The 23534-nt window shown below is 42.4% G+C and overlaps 1 long non-coding RNA gene across 1 annotated transcript in view; it reads right to left on the bottom strand.

Annotated features, from left to right (window-relative positions):
* Positions 1-1343: 1343 nt before the first annotated feature.
* Positions 1344-23534, bottom strand: part of LOC134976086 (uncharacterized) — an 89586-nt gene continuing 67395 nt past the window's right edge. Inside the window, exons 2-3 of the long non-coding RNA XR_010190281.1 lie at positions 2208-2328; positions 1344-1644 (exon numbers count right to left, since the gene is read on the bottom strand). This is a non-coding gene — a long non-coding RNA (uncharacterized LOC134976086). The remainder of the gene's footprint in view (positions 1645-2207; positions 2329-23534) is intronic.

Below are 23534 nucleotides of genomic sequence, written 5' to 3'. Positions count from 1 at the left end.
CACGAGTTTCTGTCACAGTGGCTTGAAACCCATTCACACCACAAGCTGGACCTGGGATATTGGCGGGCTTCTCCTCTGCTGCCACTAGGAGATGAAATCATCTCCAAGCGACGCTGAACCGGCTCTCCATAGGGTTTGAATGGGACCCAGGTCAGATGACCCGGGTTACCCATTCAAACTGCCTTATAATCCAGGTATTTCCCAAGTCATCCATGCAAGCTACCGGGATCGGAATCCCAGGTAACTGCAACCAGGTTATTTTGTTATTTTTTAGGGACCATTTCACACGAGCCACAACCTGGATTAACTCGGCAATAACCCTGGTGGAAGCGGCAGTGTGAAAGGTGTATTACAGAGGTTCATAGAGGCCTGGGAAAACCCAAATTAAGTAACTCCACACCCTCTCTTTCTTAAAAAAAATAAAAATTCATTTAAAATGTACTTTAAATTGATTATAATGCTTAGCTTTATTATAATTTACAAATAAAATACTGTAACATATACTGATGTACTGGATTACTGGAGATTTTAAAGTAGAAGAGCTTTTCTAGTTTAGGAGCTAGGCTTAAACTGTTGTTACTTGGAAATTGCAAAAATAGTAAATTGGTACTCCTCCTGCCCAGGTCAGACTGGCCCACACAGGTACCGGACAATCGTAAACATGACAATTGCTTTGCTTTTTGAGATTTTTAAAATGATAATTGTTATTCTATGTATCTGGTCTAAGGCCCTAAGGCTTCACTCACCACAGGGAATCCCCTACCTCGCTGGTATTCTGGCTGCGGTATTATACACCCCGTCGGGATCCCAGCATCAGTATTCAGACAGCCGGGATCTCGACATGTGGTATGTTAACCGCATACCCTTTGTAGCTCACAGTTTTCTAAGTAGGACCCTCCAAAAAACAACAGCAACTATTAGACCCCATAAACGAATCACCTAACACAAGTCAGAATTAATTGGTTTAAATGGATTGCAATATAAATGAGACCACAGGGAGGCAGTTAAAATGCCAGCTGTCGGAATCCCAGCATTCAGGAGGACGACGCCGGAATCCCGACAGACAGTATTTTACCGATAGCGGAAGCCCGACACCCGCCCGGTATTCCCACTCTGTTGGTGGGTCCACATCACCAACAGAGTGGGAATAGAACCAGTGGCGAGCAAAGCATGCCACCTGGCCCGAAGTGTGGCGAGCGCAGAGAGCCAGTGACTGGGCTCGCTGCCTGGATCCCGGCAGATGGGATTCAGCTGTCAGTATACTGACAGCCGGCATCCCATCTGTTGGTATATCTTACCAGATTTGGACTACTAAATAATTGTATTCACAAAATATGTATGTATAAGGTAGATATATATTATTTATTTTCTGGTATATTTTAACAAATGTGGGCAGTGAGATTTATAATGTATAAATCCTAAGTTTGACACATACTTTGTTGCTGATGCACATATACATGAGAAAAGAGAGGTGTCTAAATTGCAGCGCATAACATGTCTATAATTAAAAATGTCCAAACAAAGGAGAAATGGATTTGAATCTGAAATTGTCATTGATTGTAATGGCCTCCAATTCATACTTTCTCCTATTCAGATAGACGGCATTCTCTCTTTGGATTTATACTGTAGCTCTCAAGAGTTTATCTATATGGATTTCAAACATTAAAAAATGAGTTTTAGAGTAAAACATCAGTTCTTTAGTCAGGTTATGTCTTTTAAGTTTTGAATAATAAAATTACCAGCAAAATTATCATTTCAATAGTTGTTATGAATTATAATTCTGTTTTATTACACGAGCTCCTTTATCTCAACATTAGAAGACAATGAATAAATTACATTCACATGCAGTTTGGATAGTAACAATTGTTCTCTATTTGTCCTTTACTTTCATTGTCACTGACATAATGGAAAGTTATTAAGAATTAAATGTTATTTGCCGTGATATGAATGACCTGCATAATGTTATTTTGCATAAGTTACATGGAATATAAAAGTTATATGACATTTCATACACATTTATAATATTCACTTACAATATTTAAAATGAGTACTGAACTTTAGATTATCAATGCAGCTTTGTACAGAAATGTTCTAACAAACTAATGTTTTCTTGTTATTGTTTTCTCTTAGCAAAATAATATTCATATCTTTTTTCTGTACAAATATTTATATTATTTACAAAGATTGCATATGACTTGCTACTTTACTTCAGTGAGGAGCAGCTGGCGACCACAACCATTTTGTAGAAGTGGCTAGGCCAGAGTCTACCTCTGCTGACACAGGTTTACTGGCCTTGGCTGCGGATCTGAGATGGCTATCCTGAGTAACCTGAAAGTAAAAAGTAAAAAGAGGAAAGAAAGACTCTTTGTTGGGGCATGCTTAATACAGTAATAAAAAAGAATTGAAAATTACCTTAATCAATTATTAAAAAGACAGTAAGGTCACACAGAGAAATTGACAAGGATAAAGTTACTCAGTAAAAATTAGAACGAGTTGAGCTTCTCCAAATGGACCTCCAAAGGGGGTAGCAGTTAGTATATAATGATCTAAAGATTCAACAAAGTAAGGTGAAAATATTTGGTTAGGATAATGTGACACTATCATTTGGATAAAAATATTGTTTTTTTAATCATGCCATCTCCTGGTTGTAAACAAAGACCTACTGTAATGTTCTGTCAAGAGAAAGGGCTTGATTGCATGGGATATGTAAATAGACCTATACCATATTTCCCAAATGTCCTGATTTCTGAGGGACAGTCCCGTTTTTTGGGGACTGTCCCGCTGTCCCACCCGCGGGCCGCAGTGTCCTGCGCTGTGGGGGTGGGGGTGGTCGGTTGGGAGGCTCCTACACTCGCTGCTCTGCTTAGAAGAGCAGCGGTGAATAGATACTGTGTGCATGCACACAGCATCTATTCAGTGCAGAGGGAGAGAGGGCATGCCAGCAGCTCACGCCCCCTCAGTGAAAAAAATCAGGGCGTGGCTCGCGATCGTGGGTCCTCCCACAAAGCCACACCCCTTTAATAGGCCACACACCCTAGTCAGGAGCGCGCGTGTATCCCTCTTTATAAGTGGACAAATTTGGGAGGTATGCTATATCTATAGACCTATATGTACTATTTGTACGTCATGTTTTTTGTATAAGATACTGTAAGCTCTTCTCTTGTTTTAATCAGTATCATTAAAAGTTACCTTTTTACCTAATTAATGTGTGGATTAGTGCCCCAAAAGAGAGTACCTTTTCTATCCTTTTAACCTGTATTCTTTAACGTACTCTCTTGGGGGTACCTCTATGGTCTTGTTTTGATGTGTGTGTATATATACATTCATCAAAATGTGAATGCCATGGAGTAAAACCCACCATCCTCCTTGTTATATTAGTACAGTTATATTAGTACAGTACCAGTGCTCAGGTCTTTTTTCCAATTTTCCCCTTTTCCCCTTGCTTGTTTATCATAAACAGTCAGCTTTGCTATAACTGTTGCTGCTTGGTGAAAAACTGTCAGCTGGGAGGGAGGGAAGCGAGGGGTGAGAGGGAAGAAGGGAGGGAGGGAAGATGGGTGGGAAGGATGTGAGGGAGAGAAGTAGTGTAGAAGGAAGGTGAGGGGAGGTAAGGGGTTGGGTGTTAGGGAAAGAGGGAGGGGATAAATGTGTGGGAGGGGAGGGACTGGAAGGGAGGGTAATGAAAGAGAGGGAGAGAAGGAGTATGGGAGGGAGAGTGATAGGAGGAAGAGGGGTGGGGTGCGAGAAAAGAAGTAAGAGGATGGGTGAGAGGGATCGGAGGAAGTGTGGGATGGGAGAGAGTGTGTTTGCAGTGTGTGCTTTGAGTCAGTGGGATTTTTATAGGGATGGTAGGAGTGAGGAAGAGAGGGTGTATGGGATTGGAGTCTGAGGGATTTAGGGGGTCATTCTGAGTTGATTGCACAGGCAGCAAAAAGTTGCTATGTGCAATCAACTCGACGCCGCCTATGGGGGACGGCTTTTTTGCATAGCAAGGCTGAGAACGCTTGTGCAGCCCTGCTTTACAAAAATAGTTTTGTGTAGAACTAGACCAGGGTAATAGTTGATTACCCTGTGCGATTGATCCAGCGATGCAGGTCCCGGAATTGATGCCAGACATCCGTCCTCCAAACGCCTGGACATGCATGTGTTCGCCGAACCACTCAGAGAAAACGGTCAGTAGATGCCCCAGAATGCCTTCCTCCTGTCAATATTCTTGCAGTCGCCACTGCGACTGCTGTCTTCGTTCATGGCGTCGCTGCTCGGTGATTGCTGTCGCTGGCCAACAACATGCCTGCGCAATACGGCCGCCGCACATAACAGTTCCGACCTGATCGCATGGCTGCGAAGAAGTGCAGTGTGCATGTGGGAGGTATTTAGAGGAAAAGAGTGTGGAAGGGAGGCAAAGAAGGCAGGAGGGAGAGAGTGTATGTGGGAAGTATTAAGGGATGGATAGAGTGAGTGTAGGAATACAGGCAAGAGGCAGTGGCATAACTACCATGGGTCCAGGGGATGCAGCTGCTATGGGGACTCAGACTAGCTCAAGGGCCTCCATCTCCTGGACGTCCCCCAATAGAAACAGCCCTTCTCCGGGGCCACACAGGATCAAGTATTTTGTCTAATTGGCCATCTGGCTCCCAATCGCCAGATGGGCTGGTCTCCCCTTCTGCACTGCAGGCCTTTCTGTGCAGCACTGCCTCTTAGCATCATGCTCAATGCGGCAGCCAATGGAAATTGTGGTATGGCGGTGCTGAAGGAAGACATGGACTTTGCTCGGTAGCTGCAGCTGGAGGGGCTGATGGAGTGCCTGCTGCAGAAAATACAGGGGCATGTCCTGGAGAGACACTACAGAGGGACCCACAACTGGGGAGAAGCTGCTGTGCCCAGGTTGTGGGGATTTACTGTGTGACTATCCAGTGTGGGAACACATATGGCTGAATTTGCATGAGTGGGGAGCCAAGGAGGCGCTGCTGAGTAACCCAGGGTATCATTGCCAGCTTTCCTCACCATACCTGCATGCTGCTACTACAGCTGGTAGATTGGTGTGTGCCCGGGAGTTGGGGCTAGAAGTACCAGGACATTGCTGAGCTGCTGGCCAGCACCAAGAAGCTATGGACACTGGTGAGTCACAGTCCGGGGACCATACCCTGCCTGTTACTGCCTGTGCAGACATTAGTAGGAGAATAAGAATCTGCACTGGAGTTGGCAGCACTGCTCTGTTTATATCCCTCCCATTTCATTTTCCCATAAAGTATTATTCTACAGTGTGTGCACTCTGCTTGCTAGTTTTTTTTTTTTTTTTTTGTCCTTTGCAGGACACCAAGCTTTATCTGAAGGTTTGCTAAATGTATTTTTGGCTGGTTGCTGGGGCGTAATATTGAGTAAAAGGGTCACCACTACTGTGTTTGGCATAATGGGTTGTCAGTGGCATTACTACTGCATGGGGCATAATGGGTTGTAAGGGGCCCCGTACCCCTCAACCCCTGTGTATGTTACACACTGTATGCCTCTACCAATGTGTGTGTATATGTGACACCCTATACCCCCCGTGTATTACACCCCGCACTGTGCCCCCTACCCCTGTGTGTTTGACACAGTGTACACCCCATACCCCTGTGTTTGTGCGTGTGACACCCTGTACCTCCTAACCCCCATGTATGACATAGTGTACACCCTCTACCCTTTGTGTGACACCTTATAACCAATAATCGTGTGTATTACCCCTCTATCCGTGTGTGTGTGTGTGTGTGTGTGTGTATCACCTATTCCTGAGTGTGTGTGTGTGTGTGTGTGTGTGTGTGTGTGTGTGTGTGTAAAACTTTATACCCCCTACCCCTGTGTCTGATTGTGCCACCTAGTATCCCCCCTCTACCTGTTTGTATGTTACCCTGTACCCCAACTCTACCTCCCCTTTCTGTAGAAAGGGGGCCCTTTCAATATGTTGCTATGGGGCCCACAAAGTGCTAGTTATGCTCCTGGCAGTAGAGATATTTGGATGGAGAGAGGAAAAGTGGCCAGGACTAAGGGAATGTTGGAGGAAGGGTGAGTAGGATGGAGGGGGGGAGTGTGGGAGGAAGGGAGTATCAGGATTTAATAGTAGATGGAGTATGGGAAAGTTGTAGGGATAGAGGGAGAGAAAGTAGGAGGGAGAGAAAGTGGGCAGGAGGAGATTAGGGATTGTCGGTCGGTGAATGGATAGGTGGATCCTAGAAAGAGAAGTCTTACAATGAACTAGTTGACAATGTTAAAAAACCATTAACCAGGATAAATCAATATGGTAACGGTGCTTGCTAGAAAACAGTCAGTGGTCAGCTGCATCTGCTGCTTTGAAATATCACAGTATAATATACAGTATGCTTATGTTAATTTAAATGGTACATTAAAATAAAATAGGATGGGGAAACCTCCCATCATATAACTAATTAATCATAACAGGTGCCAATTTAATTGGATGCTTCACATTCCAGAGCTTAATAAAAACCCTATAGGTTTTAATAAGGGCTGCATTTGCGGTCAAATGCAAGGGGAATACAGTAGATATCACCAAAATCTGCTGCATTCCCTTATAGATACTGTACATCCAGGGGATATATATACTATTGTAAGGTGCCACAAATATTAATTGATAATATTATTTTTTTATAGGATTTTTTTCTTCAAAATCCAAAACCGGAATCATAAAACAAAACCTGCAGATTTGTACAGTAAAGGGGTGGAATGTAATGAAGTCCGAGTTCAGCAGCTGTGCAGGATGCAGGCTGAACTCAGACTTTTTTTAAAGGGGCAATTATTTACAAGGATAAACAGTGGGGAATTTTCCATTAGACACATGAGGCACGTGCCTAGGGGCGGCACTTGTTTGGGGGCACACTTGGGGTCATTCAAACCTGATCGCATACTGCCATTTTTTTCAGCGCAGCGTTCACGTGACTACAGTGCATGCGTATGCACCGCAATGTGCAGGCGCGTCATATGGGTACAAAGTGGATCAGTGCTGGGTGATGTATTTAATGAAGAATCCATTCGCACAGCCGATCGCAAGAAGATTGACAGGAAGAAGGCATTTATGGATGTCAACTGACCGTTTTCAGGGAATGGTTGGAAAAATGCAGGCATGTCCAAGTGTTTGCAGGGCGGATATCTAACGTCAATTCCGGGACCCGACAGGCTGAAGTGATCGCAGCGGGTGAGTAAGTTCAGACCTACTCAGAAACTGCACAAACTATTTTTGTAGTGCTCGGCTGCATAGGCGTTTGCACACTTAAAAAGCTAAAATACACTCCCCAGTGGGTGGCGACTGTGTTTGCACGGCTGCAAAAAGTAGCTAGCGAGCGATGAACTCGGAATGACCCCCTTGGATGCTTGTGTTGGTACTGTCAGCCTGAAGTCTACCAGTAACTGCAAAATATTTTCCACTGTACTGTACTATATACCATCTTGAATGAAGTGTAAACGGGTAGGACATGCACAGACTACCCCTATAAGCTGTCCTTCTTAGTAAATATGTATACATATAGTAATTAAAAATAAAAAAAGTCAGTGGCTTTTTTTTATAATGCTGTTAAATCATCAAATGAGGGCTTATAGCCAGTCAATAAAAATAATAAAATTAGGCAGGAGGGGTGTGGCCATTACTGTTGTTCTTAAATTTGCCAAGAGGATAAACCATGTCTAGTAAATGATTGCCCCTTTAAAAAACATCTAAGTTCAGCTGGCATTCCGCACGGCCACTGAACTTGGACTTTATCCTGACCAATATGTCTCCCTATTTATGCAACAGTTATAGCAATCCTAACAGTTTATGAGAGACAATTTTTTATTTAAAAAAAAAGTTTTTCCAACAAAAAGCATTGAATAATATATCTATGTGCTTCTTTCACTATATACAGTAGGTCTTATAATACATGTAAACTGAATTCTGAACAGGGCCATTTCTAGACATTATGGCATGGCCCCATTGCAATGGTCATGGTCTCGCAGGAAAAAACTACCTTACACCACAGTTTTACACCCTGCACCCACAGACATTTTGCTGTGACAACTATATATACTGTACAATAACTCAGTTATTACTAATGTTATAGTGTACGTCCAAAACAGATCACTTTGGAAATGCCTAGTAATAAAATGACAACAAACACGCAATGGTCAATAAGAGGCCTCATTGTCAGCTGCACCAGCCCAAGTGTCTCTCACAAGGCTTACTAATAAGTAGAGATGATCGGGTTCATATCTCAGAGATCTGAACTTCACAATCCGAGCTGGGAACCGAGTCCGCCAGATTTGGATCCCAGAAAGAGGCAAAACGTTATCATCCTGCTGTCAGATTCTCACGGGTTTGTATTCCACATAAAGAGCTGCGCATCACTGCCATTTATTACGGACTAGGAGAGTGAGGGAGAAAGACCTCTGTTTTTCTGTGGGTTGTGGCGTTGGGTGAGGTCAGTGTGTGCTCTTTAGGGATGCTGTCCTGTGTGCTGTTAGGGGTACTGTCCTGTGGTGTCCTGTGCTATTAGAGGTGATGTACATGGGTGTTGCTGTCCTGTCACGGTGTTGTACAGGGGCACTGTCCTTTATGCTGTAAAAAAATACAGGAGTGTTGTATAAATAAAGGTACGCTGGCCCTCTATTGTATGCTGTGAAATTACAGGGGTGTTGTTAAAATACAGGGGTGCTGGCCCTGTCCTATATGCTGTAAAAATACAGGGGTGTTATATAAATAAAGGTACACTGCCCTGCTTTGTATACTGTAAACTTACAGGGGCAATAAGAAAAAACAGGGGTGCTGGCCCTGTCCTGTATGCTGTAGAAACACAAATGAACACTGGCCATGTCTTGTATGCTGGAAAATTACAGGGGTATTGATAAAATACAGGGGTAATAGTCCTGTCCTGTATGCTGTAAAAATACAGGGGTGCTGGTCCTGTCCTGTATGCTGTAAAAATACAGGGGTGCTGATCCTGTTCTGTATGCTGTAAAAACTATATGGGTGTTGTTGAATAAAGGTACACTGGCCCTGTCTTGTATGCTGTAAAATTACAGGGGTGCTGTGAAAACACAGGGGTGCTGGCCCTGTCATGTATGTTGCAAAAAACCAGGGGTGTTTTTGTTAAAATACAGGGGTGCAGGTCTTATCTTTTATGCTGTAAAAATACAGTGGTGTTGTATAAATAAAGAAACGCTGGCACTGTCTTGTATGCTGTAAAATTACAGGGGTATTGTTAAAATACAGGAGTGCTGGCCATGTTCTGTATACTGTAAAAACACAGGGGTGTTGTATAAATAAAGGTACACTGGCCCTGTGTTGTGTGCTGTAAAATTACAAGGGTGCTGTGAAAATACAGTGGTGCTGGACCTGTCTTGTATTCTGTAGATATATAGGGGTGATGTTAAAATACAGGAATGCTGGTCCTGTCCTGTATGCTGAAAAAATACTTGGGTGTTGTTGTTAAAATAAAGGTACACTGGCCGTGTCCTGTATGTTGTAAACATACAGGGGTACTGTTGTTAAAACAATAGTGCACTGGCCCTGTCCTGTATGCTGTAAAAATACAGGGGTGCTGTGAAAATAAAGGTACACTAGCCCTATCCTGTATGCTGTAAAAATACAGGTGTGTTGTTGTTAACATATAGGTACACTTGCCCTGTCCTGCATGCTGTAAAAACTACAGGGGTGCTGTAAATATAAAGGTACAATGGTCCTGTTCTGTATGCTGTAAAAATACATGGGTGCTATGAAAATAAAGGTACACTGTCCCTGTCCTGTATGCTGTACAAATACAGGGTTGTTGTATAAAGAAAGGTACACTGGCCCTGTATTGTATGCTGTAAAAAAAATTACAGGGGTGCTAGTCCTGTACTGTTTGCTGTTAATATACTGGAGTGTTGTTAAAATACAGGTTGCTGGTCCTGTCCTGTATGCTGTAAAAATACAGGGGTGCTGGTCCTGTCCTGTATGATGTTAAAAATACAGGGTTTTTTTAAACAAAGGTACACTGCCCCTGTCTTGTATGCTGTAACTTTACAGGGGTGCTGTTAAAATACAGGGGTGCTGGCCCTGTCCTGTAAGCTGTAAAAATACAGGGGTGCTGTTGTTAAAATACAGGGGTACTTGCCCTGTCCTGTATGCTGTAAAATTACATGGGTTTTGTATAAATAAAGGAACACTGGCCCTTTCTTATATGCTATAAAATTACAGGGGTGTTGTTAAAATACAGGGGTGCTGGCCCTGTCCTGTATGCTGTAAAAATGAAGGGGTGTTGTATATATAAAGGTACACTGGCCCTGTCATGTATGCTGTAGAAATAGAGGGGTGTTGTTAAAATACAAGGGTGCTGGTCCTGTCCTGTATGCTGTAAAAATAAAGGGGTGCTGGCCTTGTCAAAAAGCTGTAAAAACACATGAGAGTTGTTTGTGTGACACCTTATAACCAATAATCGTGTGTATTACCCCTCTATCCGTGTGTGTGTGTGTGTGTGTATCACCTATTCCTGAGTGTGTGTGTGTGTGTGTGTGTGTGTGTGTGTGTGTGTGTGTGTGTAAAACTTTATACCCCCTACACCTGTGTCTGATTGTGCCACCTAGTATCCCCCCTCTACCTGTTTGTATGTTACCCTGTACCCCAACTCTACCTCCCCTTTCTGTAGAAAGGGGGCCCTTTCAATATGTTGCTATGGGGCCCACAAAGTGCTAGTTATGCTCCTGGCAGTAGAGATATTTGGATGGAGAGAGGAAAAGTGGCCAGGACTAAGGGAATGTTGGAGGAAGGGTGAGTAGGATGGAGGGGGGGAGTGTGGGAGGAAGGGAGTATCAGGATTTAATAGTAGATGGAGTATGGGAAAGTTGTAGGGATAGAGGGAGAGAAAGTAGGAGGGAGAGAAAGTGGGCAGGAGGAGATTAGGGATTGTCGGTCGGTGAATGGATAGGTGGATCCTAGAAAGAGAAGTCTTACAATGAACTAGTTGACAATGTTAAAAAACCATTAACCAGGATAAATCAATATGGTAACGGTGCTTGCTAGAAAACAGTCAGTGGTCAGCTGCATCTGCTGCTTTGAAATATCACAGTATAATATACAGTATGCTTATGTTAATTTAAATGGTACATTAAAATAAAATAGGATGGGGAAACCTCCCATCATATAACTAATTAATCATAACAGGTGCCAATTTAATTGGATGCTTCACATTCCAGAGCTTAATAAAAACCCTATAGGTTTTAATAAGGGCTGCATTTGCGGTCAAATGCAAGGGGAATACAGTAGATATCACCAAAATCTGCTGCATTCCCTTATAGATACTGTACATCCAGGGGATATATATACTATTGTAAGGTGCCACAAATATTAATTGATAATATTATTTTTTTATAGGATTTTTTTCTTCAAAATCCAAAACCGGAATCATAAAACAAAACCTGCAGATTTGTACAGTAAAGGGGTGGAATGTAATGAAGTCCGAGTTCAGCAGCTGTGCAGGATGCAGGCTGAACTCAGACTTTTTTTAAAGGGGCAATTATTTACAAGGATAAACAGTGGGGAATTTTCCATTAGACACATGAGGCACGTGCCTAGGGGCGGCACTTGTTTGGGGGCACACTTGGGGTCATTCAAACCTGATCGCATACTGCCATTTTTTTCAGCGCAGCGTTCACGTGACTACAGTGCATGCGTATGCACCGCAATGTGCAGGCGCGTCATATGGGTACAAAGTGGATCAGTGCTGGGTGATGTATTTAATGAAGAATCCATTCGCACAGCCGATCGCAAGAAGATTGACAGGAAGAAGGCATTTATGGATGTCAACTGACCGTTTTCAGGGAATGGTTGGAAAAATGCAGGCATGTCCAAGTGTTTGCAGGGCGGATATCTAACGTCAATTCCGGGACCCGACAGGCTGAAGTGATCGCAGCGGGTGAGTAAGTTCAGACCTACTCAGAAACTGCACAAACTATTTTTGTAGTGCTCGGCTGCATAGGCGTTTGCACACTTAAAAAGCTAAAATACACTCCCCAGTGGGTGGCGACTGTGTTTGCACGGCTGCAAAAAGTAGCTAGCGAGCGATGAACTCGGAATGACCCCCTTGGATGCTTGTGTTGGTACTGTCAGCCTGAAGTCTACCAGTAACTGCAAAATATTTTCCACTGTACTGTACTATATACCATCTTGAATGAAGTGTAAACAGGTAGGACATGCACAGACTACCCCTATAAGCTGTCCTTCTTAGTAAATATGTATACATATAGTAATTAAAAATAAAAAAAGTCAGTGGCTTTTTTTTATAATGCTGTTAAATCATCAAATGAGGGCTTATAGCCAGTCAATAAAAATAATAAAATTAGGCAGGAGGGGTGTGGCCATTACTGTTGTTCTTAAATTTGCCAAGAGGATAAACCATGTCTAGTAAATGATTGCCCCTTTAAAAAACATCTAAGTTCAGCTGGCATTCCGCACGGCCACTGAACTTGGACTTTATCCTGACCAATATGTCTCCCTATTTATGCAACAGTTATAGCAATCCTAACAGTTTATGAGAGACAATTTTTTATTTAAAAAAAAAGTTTTTCCAACAAAAAGCATTGAATAATATATCTATGTGCTTCTTTCACTATATACAGTAGGTCTTATAATACATGTAAACTGAATTCTGAACAGGGCCATTTCTAGACATTATGGCATGGCCCCATTGCAATGGTCATGGTCTCGCAGGAAAAAACTACCTTACACCACAGTTTTACACCCTGCACCCACAGACATTTTGCTGTGACAACTATATATACTGTACAATAACTCAGTTATTACTAATGTTATAGTGTACGTCCAAAACAGATCACTTTGGAAATGCCTAGTAATAAAATGACAACAAACACGCAATGGTCAATAAGAGGCCTCATTGTCAGCTGCACCAGCCCAAGTGTCTCTCACAAGGCTTACTAATAAGTAGAGATGATCGGGTTCATATCTCAGAGATCTGAACTTCACAATCCGAGCTGGGAACCGAGTCCGCCAGATTTGGATCCCAGAAAGAGGCAAAACGTTATCATCCTGCTGTCAGATTCTCACGGGTTTGTATTCCACATAAAGAGCTGCGCATCACTGCCATTTATTACGGACTAGGAGAGTGAGGGAGAAAGACCTCTGTTTTTCTGTGGGTTGTGGCGTTGGGTGAGGTCAGTGTGTGCTCTTTAGGGATGCTGTCCTGTGTGCTGTTAGGGGTACTGTCCTGTGGTGTCCTGTGCTATTAGAGGTGATGTACATGGGTGTTGCTGTCCTGTCACGGTGTTGTACAGGGGCACTGTCCTTTATGCTGTAAAAAAATACAGGAGTGTTGTATAAATAAAGGTACGCTGGCCCTCTATTGTATGCTGTGAAATTACAGGGGTGTTGTTAAAATACAGGGGTGCTGGCCCTGTCCTATATGCTGTAAAAATACAGGGGTGTTATATAAATAAAGGTACACTGCCCTGCTTTGTATACTGTAAACTTACAGGGGCAATAAGAAAAAACAGGGGTGCTGGCCCTGTCCTGTATGCTGTAGAAACACAAATGAACACTGGCCATGTCTTGTATGCTGGAAAATTACAGGGGTATTGATAAAATACAGGGGTAATAGTCCTGTCCTGTATGCTGTAAAAATACAGGGGTGCTGGTCCTGTCCTGTATGCTGTAAAAATACAGGGGTGCTGATCCTGTTCTGTATGCTGTAAAAACTATATGGGTGTTGTTGAATAAAGGTACACTGGCCCTGTCTTGTATGCTGTAAAATTACAGGGGTGCTGTGAAAACACAGGGGTGCTGGCCCTGTCATGTATGTTGCAAAAAACCAGGGGTGTTTTTGTTAAAATACAGGGGTGCAGGTCTTATCTTTTATGCTGTAAAAATACAGTGGTGTTGTATAAATAAAGAAACGCTGGCACTGTCTTGTATGCTGTAAAATTACAGGGGTATTGTTAAAATACAGGAGTGCTGGCCATGTTCTGTATACTGTAAAAACACAGGGGTGTTGTATAAATAAAGGTACACTGGCCCTGTGTTGTGTGCTGTAAAATTACAAGGGTGCTGTGAAAATACAGTGGTGCTGGACCTGTCTTGTATTCTGTAGATATATAGGGGTGATGTTAAAATACAGGAATGCTGGTCCTGTCCTGTATGCTGAAAAAATACTTGGGTGTTGTTGTTAAAATAAAGGTACACTGGCCGTGTCCTGTATGTTGTAAACATACAGGGGTACTGTTGTTAAAACAATAGTGCACTGGCCCTGTCCTGTATGCTGTAAAAATACAGGGGTGCTGTGAAAATAAAGGTACACTAGCCCTATCCTGTATGCTGTAAAAATACAGGTGTGTTGTTGTTAACATATAGGTACACTTGCCCTGTCCTGCATGCTGTAAAAACTACAGGGGTGCTGTAAATATAAAGGTACAATGGTCCTGTTCTGTATGCTGTAAAAATACATGGGTGCTATGAAAATAAAGGTACACTGTCCCTGTCCTGTATGCTGTACAAATACAGGGTTGTTGTATAAAGAAAGGTACACTGGCCCTGTATTGTATGCTGTAAAAAAAATTACAGGGGTGCTAGTCCTGTACTGTTTGCTGTTAATATACTGGAGTGTTGTTAAAATACAGGTTGCTGGTCCTGTCCTGTATGCTGTAAAAATACAGGGGTGCTGGTCCTGTCCTGTATGATGTTAAAAATACAGGGTTTTTTTAAACAAAGGTACACTGCCCCTGTCTTGTATGCTGTAACTTTACAGGGGTGCTGTTAAAATACAGGGGTGCTGGCCCTGTCCTGTAAGCTGTAAAAATACAGGGGTGCTGTTGTTAAAATACAGGGGTACTTGCCCTGTCCTGTATGCTGTAAAATTACATGGGTTTTGTATAAATAAAGGAACACTGGCCCTTTCTTATATGCTATAAAATTACAGGGGTGTTGTTAAAATACAGGGGTGCTGGCCCTGTCCTGTATGCTGTAAAAATGAAGGGGTGTTGTATATATAAAGGTACACTGGCCCTGTCATGTATGCTGTAGAAATAGAGGGGTGTTGTTAAAATACAAGGGTGCTGGTCCTGTCCTGTATGCTGTAAAAATAAAGGGGTGCTGGCCTTGTCAAAAAGCTGTAAAAACACATGAGAGTTGTTTGTGTGACACCTTATAACCAATAATCGTGTGTATTACCCCTCTATCCGTGTGTGTGTGTGTGTGTGTGTATCACCTATTCCTGAGTGTGTGTGTGTGTGTGTGTGTGTGTGTGTGTGTGTGTGTGTGTGTGTGTAAAACTTTATACCCCCTACACCTGTGTCTGATTGTGCCACCTAGTATCCCCCCTCTACCTGTTTGTATGTTACCCTGTACCCCAACTCTACCTCCCCTTTCTGTAGAAAGGGGGCCCTTTCAATATGTTGCTATGGGGCCCACAAAGTGCTAGTTATGCTCCTGGCAGTAGAGATATTTGGATGGAGAGAGGAAAAGTGGCCAGGACTAAGGGAATGTTGGAGGAAGGGTGAGTAGGATGGAGGGGGGGAGTGTGGGAGGAAGGGAGTATCAGGATTTAATAGTAGATGGAGTATGGGAAAGTTGTAGGGATAGAGGGAGAGAAAGTAGGAGGGAGAGAAAGTGGGCAGGAGGAGATTAGGGATTGTCGGTCGGTGAATGGATAGGTGGATCCTAGAAAGAGAAGTCTTACAATGAACTAGTTGACAATGTTAAAAAACCATTAACCAGGATAAATCAATATGGTAACGGTGCTTGCTAGAAAACAGTCAGTGGTCAGCTGCATCTGCTGCTTTGAAATATCACAGTATAATATACAGTATGCTTATGTTAATTTAAATGGTACATTAAAATAAAATAGGATGGGGAAACCTCCCATCATATAACTAATTAATCATAACAGGTGCCAATTTAATTGGATGCTTCACATTCCAGAGCTTAATAAAAACCCTATAGGTTTTAATAAGGGCTGCATTTGCGGTCAAATGCAAGGGGAATACAGTAGATATCACCAAAATCTGCTGCATTCCCTTATAGATACTGTACATCCAGGGGATATATATACTATTGTAAGGTGCCACAAATATTAATTGATAATATTATTTTTTTATAGGATTTTTTTCTTCAAAATCCAAAACCGGAATCATAAAACAAAACCTGCAGATTTGTACAGTAAAGGGGTGGAATGTAATGAAGTCCGAGTTCAGCAGCTGTGCAGGATGCAGGCTGAACTCAGACTTTTTTTAAAGGGGCAATTATTTACAAGGATAAACAGTGGGGAATTTTCCATTAGACACATGAGGCACGTGCCTAGGGGCGGCACTTGTTTGGGGGCACACTTGGGGTCATTCAAACCTGATCGCATACTGCCATTTTTTTCAGCGCAGCGTTCACGTGACTACAGTGCATGCGTATGCACCGCAATGTGCAGGCGCGTCATATGGGTACAAAGTGGATCAGTGCTGGGTGATGTATTTAATGAAGAATCCATTCGCACAGCCGATCGCAAGAAGATTGACAGGAAGAAGGCATTTATGGATGTCAACTGACCGTTTTCAGGGAATGGTTGGAAAAATGCAGGCATGTCCAAGTGTTTGCAGGGCGGATATCTAACGTCAATTCCGGGACCCGACAGGCTGAAGTGATCGCAGCGGGTGAGTAAGTTCAGACCTACTCAGAAACTGCACAAACTATTTTTGTAGTGCTCGGCTGCATAGGCGTTTGCACACTTAAAAAGCTAAAATACACTCCCCAGTGGGTGGCGACTGTGTTTGCACGGCTGCAAAAAGTAGCTAGCGAGCGATGAACTCGGAATGACCCCCTTGGATGCTTGTGTTGGTACTGTCAGCCTGAAGTCTACCAGTAACTGCAAAATATTTTCCACTGTACTGTACTATATACCATCTTGAATGAAGTGTAAACGGGTAGGACATGCACAGACTACCCCTATAAGCTGTCCTTCTTAGTAAATATGTATACATATAGTAATTAAAAATAAAAAAAGTCAGTGGCTTTTTTTTATAATGCTGTTAAATCATCAAATGAGGGCTTATAGCCAGTCAATAAAAATAATAAAATTAGGCAGGAGGGGTGTGGCCATTACTGTTGTTCTTAAATTTGCCAAGAGGATAAACCATGTCTAGTAAATGATTGCCCCTTTAAAAAACATCTAAGTTCAGCTGGCATTCCGCACGGCCACTGAACTTGGACTTTATCCTGACCAATATGTCTCCCTATTTATGCAACAGTTATAGCAATCCTAACAGTTTATGAGAGACAATTTTTTATTTAAAAAAAAAGTTTTTCCAACAAAAAGCATTGAATAATATATCTATGTGCTTCTTTCACTATATACAGTAGGTCTTATAATACATGTAAACTGAATTCTGAACAGGGCCATTTCTAGACATTATGGCATGGCCCCATTGCAATGGTCATGGTCTCGCAGGAAAAAACTACCTTACACCACAGTTTTACACCCTGCACCCACAGACATTTTGCTGTGACAACTATATATACTGTACAATAACTCAGTTATTACTAATGTTATAGTGTACGTCCAAAACAGATCACTTTGGAAATGCCTAGTAATAAAATGACAACAAACACGCAATGGTCAATAAGAGGCCTCATTGTCAGCTGCACCAGCCCAAGTGTCTCTCACAAGGCTTACTAATAAGTAGAGATGATCGGGTTCATATCTCAGAGATCTGAACTTCACAATCCGAGCTGGGAACCGAGTCCGCCAGATTTGGATCCCAGAAAGAGGCAAAACGTTATCATCCTGCTGTCAGATTCTCACGGGTTTGTATTCCACATAAAGAGCTGCGCATCACTGCCATTTATTACGGACTAGGAGAGTGAGGGAGAAAGACCTCTGTTTTTCTGTGGGTTGTGGCGTTGGGTGAGGTCAGTGTGTGCTCTTTAGGGATGCTGTCCTGTGTGCTGTTAGGGGTACTGTCCTGTGGTGTCCTGTGCTATTAGAGGTGATGTACATGGGTGTTGCTGTCCTGTCACGGTGTTGTACAGGGGCACTGTCCTTTATGCTGTAAAAAAATACAGGAGTGTTGTATAAATAAAGGTACGCTGGCCCTCTATTGTATGCTGTGAAATTACAGGGGTGTTGTTAAAATACAGGGGTGCTGGCCCTGTCCTATATGCTGTAAAAATACAGGGGTGTTATATAAATAAAGGTACACTGCCCTGCTTTGTATACTGTAAACTTACAGGGGCAATAAGAAAAAACAGGGGTGCTGGCCCTGTCCTGTATGCTGTAGAAACACAAATGAACACTGGCCATGTCTTGTATGCTGGAAAATTACAGGGGTATTGATAAAATACAGGGGTAATAGTCCTGTCCTGTATGCTGTAAAAATACAGGGGTGCTGGTCCTGTCCTGTATGCTGTAAAAATACAGGGGTGCTGATCCTGTTCTGTATGCTGTAAAAACTATATGGGTGTTGTTGAATAAAGGTACACTGGCCCTGTCTTGTATGCTGTAAAATTACAGGGGTGCTGTGAAAACACAGGGGTGCTGGCCCTGTCATGTATGTTGCAAAAAACCAGGGGTGTTTTTGTTAAAATACAGGGGTGCAGGTCTTATCTTTTATGCTGTAAAAATACAGTGGTGTTGTATAAATAAAGAAACGCTGGCACTGTCTTGTATGCTGTAAAATTACAGGGGTATTGTTAAAATACAGGAGTGCTGGCCATGTTCTGTATACTGTAAAAACACAGGGGTGTTGTATAAATAAAGGTACACTGGCCCTGTGTTGTGTGCTGTAAAATTACAAGGGTGCTGTGAAAATACAGTGGTGCTGGACCTGTCTTGTATTCTGTAGATATATAGGGGTGATGTTAAAATACAGGAATGCTGGTCCTGTCCTGTATGCTGAAAAAATACTTGGGTGTTGTTGTTAAAATAAAGGTACACTGGCCGTGTCCTGTATGTTGTAAACATACAGGGGTACTGTTGTTAAAACAATAGTGCACTGGCCCTGTCCTGTATGCTGTAAAAATACAGGGGTGCTGTGAAAATAAAGGTACACTAGCCCTATCCTGTATGCTGTAAAAATACAGGTGTGTTGTTGTTAACATATAGGTACACTTGCCCTGTCCTGCATGCTGTAAAAACTACAGGGGTGCTGTAAATATAAAGGTACAATGGTCCTGTTCTGTATGCTGTAAAAATACATGGGTGCTATGAAAATAAAGGTACACTGTCCCTGTCCTGTATGCTGTACAAATACAGGGTTGTTGTATAAAGAAAGGTACACTGGCCCTGTATTGTATGCTGTAAAAAAAATTACAGGGGTGCTAGTCCTGTACTGTTTGCTGTTAATATACTGGAGTGTTGTTAAAATACAGGTTGCTGGTCCTGTCCTGTATGCTGTAAAAATACAGGGGTGCTGGTCCTGTCCTGTATGATGTTAAAAATACAGGGTTTTTTTAAACAAAGGTACACTGCCCCTGTCTTGTATGCTGTAACTTTACAGGGGTGCTGTTAAAATACAGGGGTGCTGGCCCTGTCCTGTAAGCTGTAAAAATACAGGGGTGCTGTTGTTAAAATACAGGGGTACTTGCCCTGTCCTGTATGCTGTAAAATTACATGGGTTTTGTATAAATAAAGGAACACTGGCCCTTTCTTATATGCTATAAAATTACAGGGGTGTTGTTAAAATACAGGGGTGCTGGCCCTGTCCTGTATGCTGTAAAAATGAAGGGGTGTTGTATATATAAAGGTACACTGGCCCTGTCATGTATGCTGTAGAAATAGAGGGGTGTTGTTAAAATACAAGGGTGCTGGTCCTGTCCTGTATGCTGTAAAAATAAAGGGGTGCTGGCCTTGTCAAAAAGCTGTAAAAACACATGAGAGTTGTTTGTGTGACACCTTATAACCAATAATCGTGTGTATTACCCCTCTATCCGTGTGTGTGTGTGTGTGTGTGTGTGTATCACCTATTCCTGAGTGTGTGTGTGTGTGTGTGTGTGTGTGTGTGTGTGTGTGTGTGTGTGTGTGTGTGTGTGTGTGTAAAACTTTATACCCCCTACACCTGTGTCTGATTGTGCCACCTAGTATCCCCCCTCTACCTGTTTGTATGTTACCCTGTACCCCAACTCTACCTCCCCTTTCTGTAGAAAGGGGGCCCTTTCAATATGTTGCTATGGGGCCCACAAAGTGCTAGTTATGCTCCTGGCAGTAGAGATATTTGGATGGAGAGAGGAAAAGTGGCCAGGACTAAGGGAATGTTGGAGGAAGGGTGAGTAGGATGGAGGGGGGGAGTGTGGGAGGAAGGGAGTATCAGGATTTAATAGTAGATGGAGTATGGGAAAGTTGTAGGGATAGAGGGAGAGAAAGTAGGAGGGAGAGAAAGTGGGCAGGAGGAGATTAGGGATTGTCGGTCGGTGAATGGATAGGTGGATCCTAGAAAGAGAAGTCTTACAATGAACTAGTTGACAATGTTAAAAAACCATTAACCAGGATAAATCAATATGGTAACGGTGCTTGCTAGAAAACAGTCAGTGGTCAGCTGCATCTGCTGCTTTGAAATATCACAGTATAATATACAGTATGCTTATGTTAATTTAAATGGTACATTAAAATAAAATAGGATGGGGAAACCTCCCATCATATAACTAATTAATCATAACAGGTGCCAATTTAATTGGATGCTTCACATTCCAGAGCTTAATAAAAACCCTATAGGTTTTAATAAGGGCTGCATTTGCGGTCAAATGCAAGGGGAATACAGTAGATATCACCAAAATCTGCTGCATTCCCTTATAGATACTGTACATCCAGGGGATATATATACTATTGTAAGGTGCCACAAATATTAATTGATAATATTATTTTTTTATAGGATTTTTTTCTTCAAAATCCAAAACCGGAATCATAAAACAAAACCTGCAGATTTGTACAGTAAAGGGGTGGAATGTAATGAAGTCCGAGTTCAGCAGCTGTGCAGGATGCAGGCTGAACTCAGACTTTTTTTAAAGGGGCAATTATTTACAAGGATAAACAGTGGGGAATTTTCCATTAGACACATGAGGCACGTGCCTAGGGGCGGCACTTGTTTGGGGGCACACTTGGGGTCATTCAAACCTGATCGCATACTGCCATTTTTTTCAGCGCAGCGTTCACGTGACTACAGTGCATGCGTATGCACCGCAATGTGCAGGCGCGTCATATGGGTACAAAGTGGATCAGTGCTGGGTGATGTATTTAATGAAGAATCCATTCGCACAGCCGATCGCAAGAAGATTGACAGGAAGAAGGCATTTATGGATGTCAACTGACCGTTTTCAGGGAATGGTTGGAAAAATGCAGGCATGTCCAAGTGTTTGCAGGGCGGATATCTAACGTTAATTCCGGGACCCGACAGGCTGAAGTGATCGCAGCGGGTGAGTAAGTTCAGACCTACTCAGAAACTGCACAAACTATTTTTGTAGTGCTCGGCTGCATAGGCGTTTGCACACTTAAAAAGCTAAAATACACTCCCCAGTGGGTGGCGACTGTGTTTGCACGGCTGCAAAAAGTAGCTAGCGAGCGATGAACTCGGAATGACCCCCTTGGATGCTTGTGTTGGTACTGTCAGCCTGAAGTCTACCAGTAACTGCAAAATATTTTCCACTGTACTGTACTATATACCATCTTGAATGAAGTGTAAACAGGTAGGACATGCACAGACTACCCCTATAAGCTGTCCTTCTTAGTAAATATGTATACATATAGTAATTAAAAATAAAAAAAGTCAGTGGCTTTTTTTTATAATGCTGTTAAATCATCAAATGAGGGCTTATAGCCAGTCAATAAAAATAATAAAATTAGGCAGGAGGGGTGTGGCCATTACTGTTGTTCTTAAATTTGCCAAGAGGATAAACCATGTCTAGTAAATGATTGCCCCTTTAAAAAACATCTAAGTTCAGCTGGCATTCCGCACGGCCACTGAACTTGGACTTTATCCTGACCAATATGTCTCCCTATTTATGCAACAGTTATAGCAATCCTAACAGTTTATGAGAGACAATTTTTTATTTAAAAAAAAAGTTTTTCCAACAAAAAGCATTGAATAATATATCTATGTGCTTCTTTCACTATATACAGTAGGTCTTATAATACATGTAAACTGAATTCTGAACAGGGCCATTTCTAGACATTATGGCATGGCCCCATTGCAATGGTCATGGTCTCGCAGGAAAAAACTACCTTACACCACAGTTTTACACCCTGCACCCACAGACATTTTGCTGTGACAACTATATATACTGTACAATAACTCAGTTATTACTAATGTTATAGTGTACGTCCAAAACAGATCACTTTGGAAATGCCTAGTAATAAAATGACAACAAACACGCAATGGTCAATAAGAGGCCTCATTGTCAGCTGCACCAGCCCAAGTGTCTCTCACAAGGCTTACTAATAAGTAGAGATGATCGGGTTCATATCTCAGAGATCTGAACTTCACAATCCGAGCTGGGAACCGAGTCCGCCAGATTTGGATCCCAGAAAGAGGCAAAACGTTATCATCCTGCTGTCAGATTCTCACGGGTTTGTATTCCACATAAAGAGCTGCGCATCACTGCCATTTATTACGGACTAGGAGAGTGAGGGAGAAAGACCTCTGTTTTTCTGTGGGTTGTGGCGTTGGGTGAGGTCAGTGTGTGCTCTTTAGGGATGCTGTCCTGTGTGCTGTTAGGGGTACTGTCCTGTGGTGTCCTGTGCTATTAGAGGTGATGTACATGGGTGTTGCTGTCCTGTCACGGTGTTGTACAGGGGCACTGTCCTTTATGCTGTAAAAAAATACAGGAGTGTTGTATAAATAAAGGTACGCTGGCCCTCTATTGTATGCTGTGAAATTACAGGGGTGTTGTTAAAATACAGGGGTGCTGGCCCTGTCCTATATGCTGTAAAAATACAGGGGTGTTATATAAATAAAGGTACACTGCCCTGCTTTGTATACTGTAAACTTACAGGGGCAATAAGAAAAAACAGGGGTGCTGGCCCTGTCCTGTATGCTGTAGAAACACAAATGAACACTGGCCATGTCTTGTATGCTGGAAAATTACAGGGGTATTGATAAAATACAGGGGTAATAGTCCTGTCCTGTATGCTGTAAAAATACAGGGGTGCTGGTCCTGTCCTGTATGCTGTAAAAATACAGGGGTGCTGATCCTGTTCTGTATGCTGTAAAAACTATATGGGTGTTGTTGAATAAAGGTACACTGGCCCTGTCTTGTATGCTGTAAAATTACAGGGGTGCTGTGAAAACACAGGGGTGCTGGCCCTGTCATGTATGTTGCAAAAAACCAGGGGTGTTTTTGTTAAAATACAGGGGTGCAGGTCTTATCTTTTATGCTGTAAAAATACAGTGGTGTTGTATAAATAAAGAAACGCTGGCACTGTCTTGTATGCTGTAAAATTACAGGGGTATTGTTAAAATACAGGAGTGCTGGCCATGTTCTGTATACTGTAAAAACACAGGGGTGTTGTATAAATAAAGGTACACTGGCCCTGTGTTGTGTGCTGTAAAATTACAAGGGT

Source organism: Pseudophryne corroboree, chromosome 1 (genome assembly GCF_028390025.1).
Source record: "Pseudophryne corroboree isolate aPseCor3 chromosome 1, aPseCor3.hap2, whole genome shotgun sequence".
Classification (NCBI taxonomy): domain Eukaryota; kingdom Metazoa; phylum Chordata; class Amphibia; order Anura; family Myobatrachidae; genus Pseudophryne; species Pseudophryne corroboree.
The sequence above is the reverse complement of the archived record's forward strand: the minus strand, read 5'-3'. Positions and strand labels throughout refer to the sequence as shown.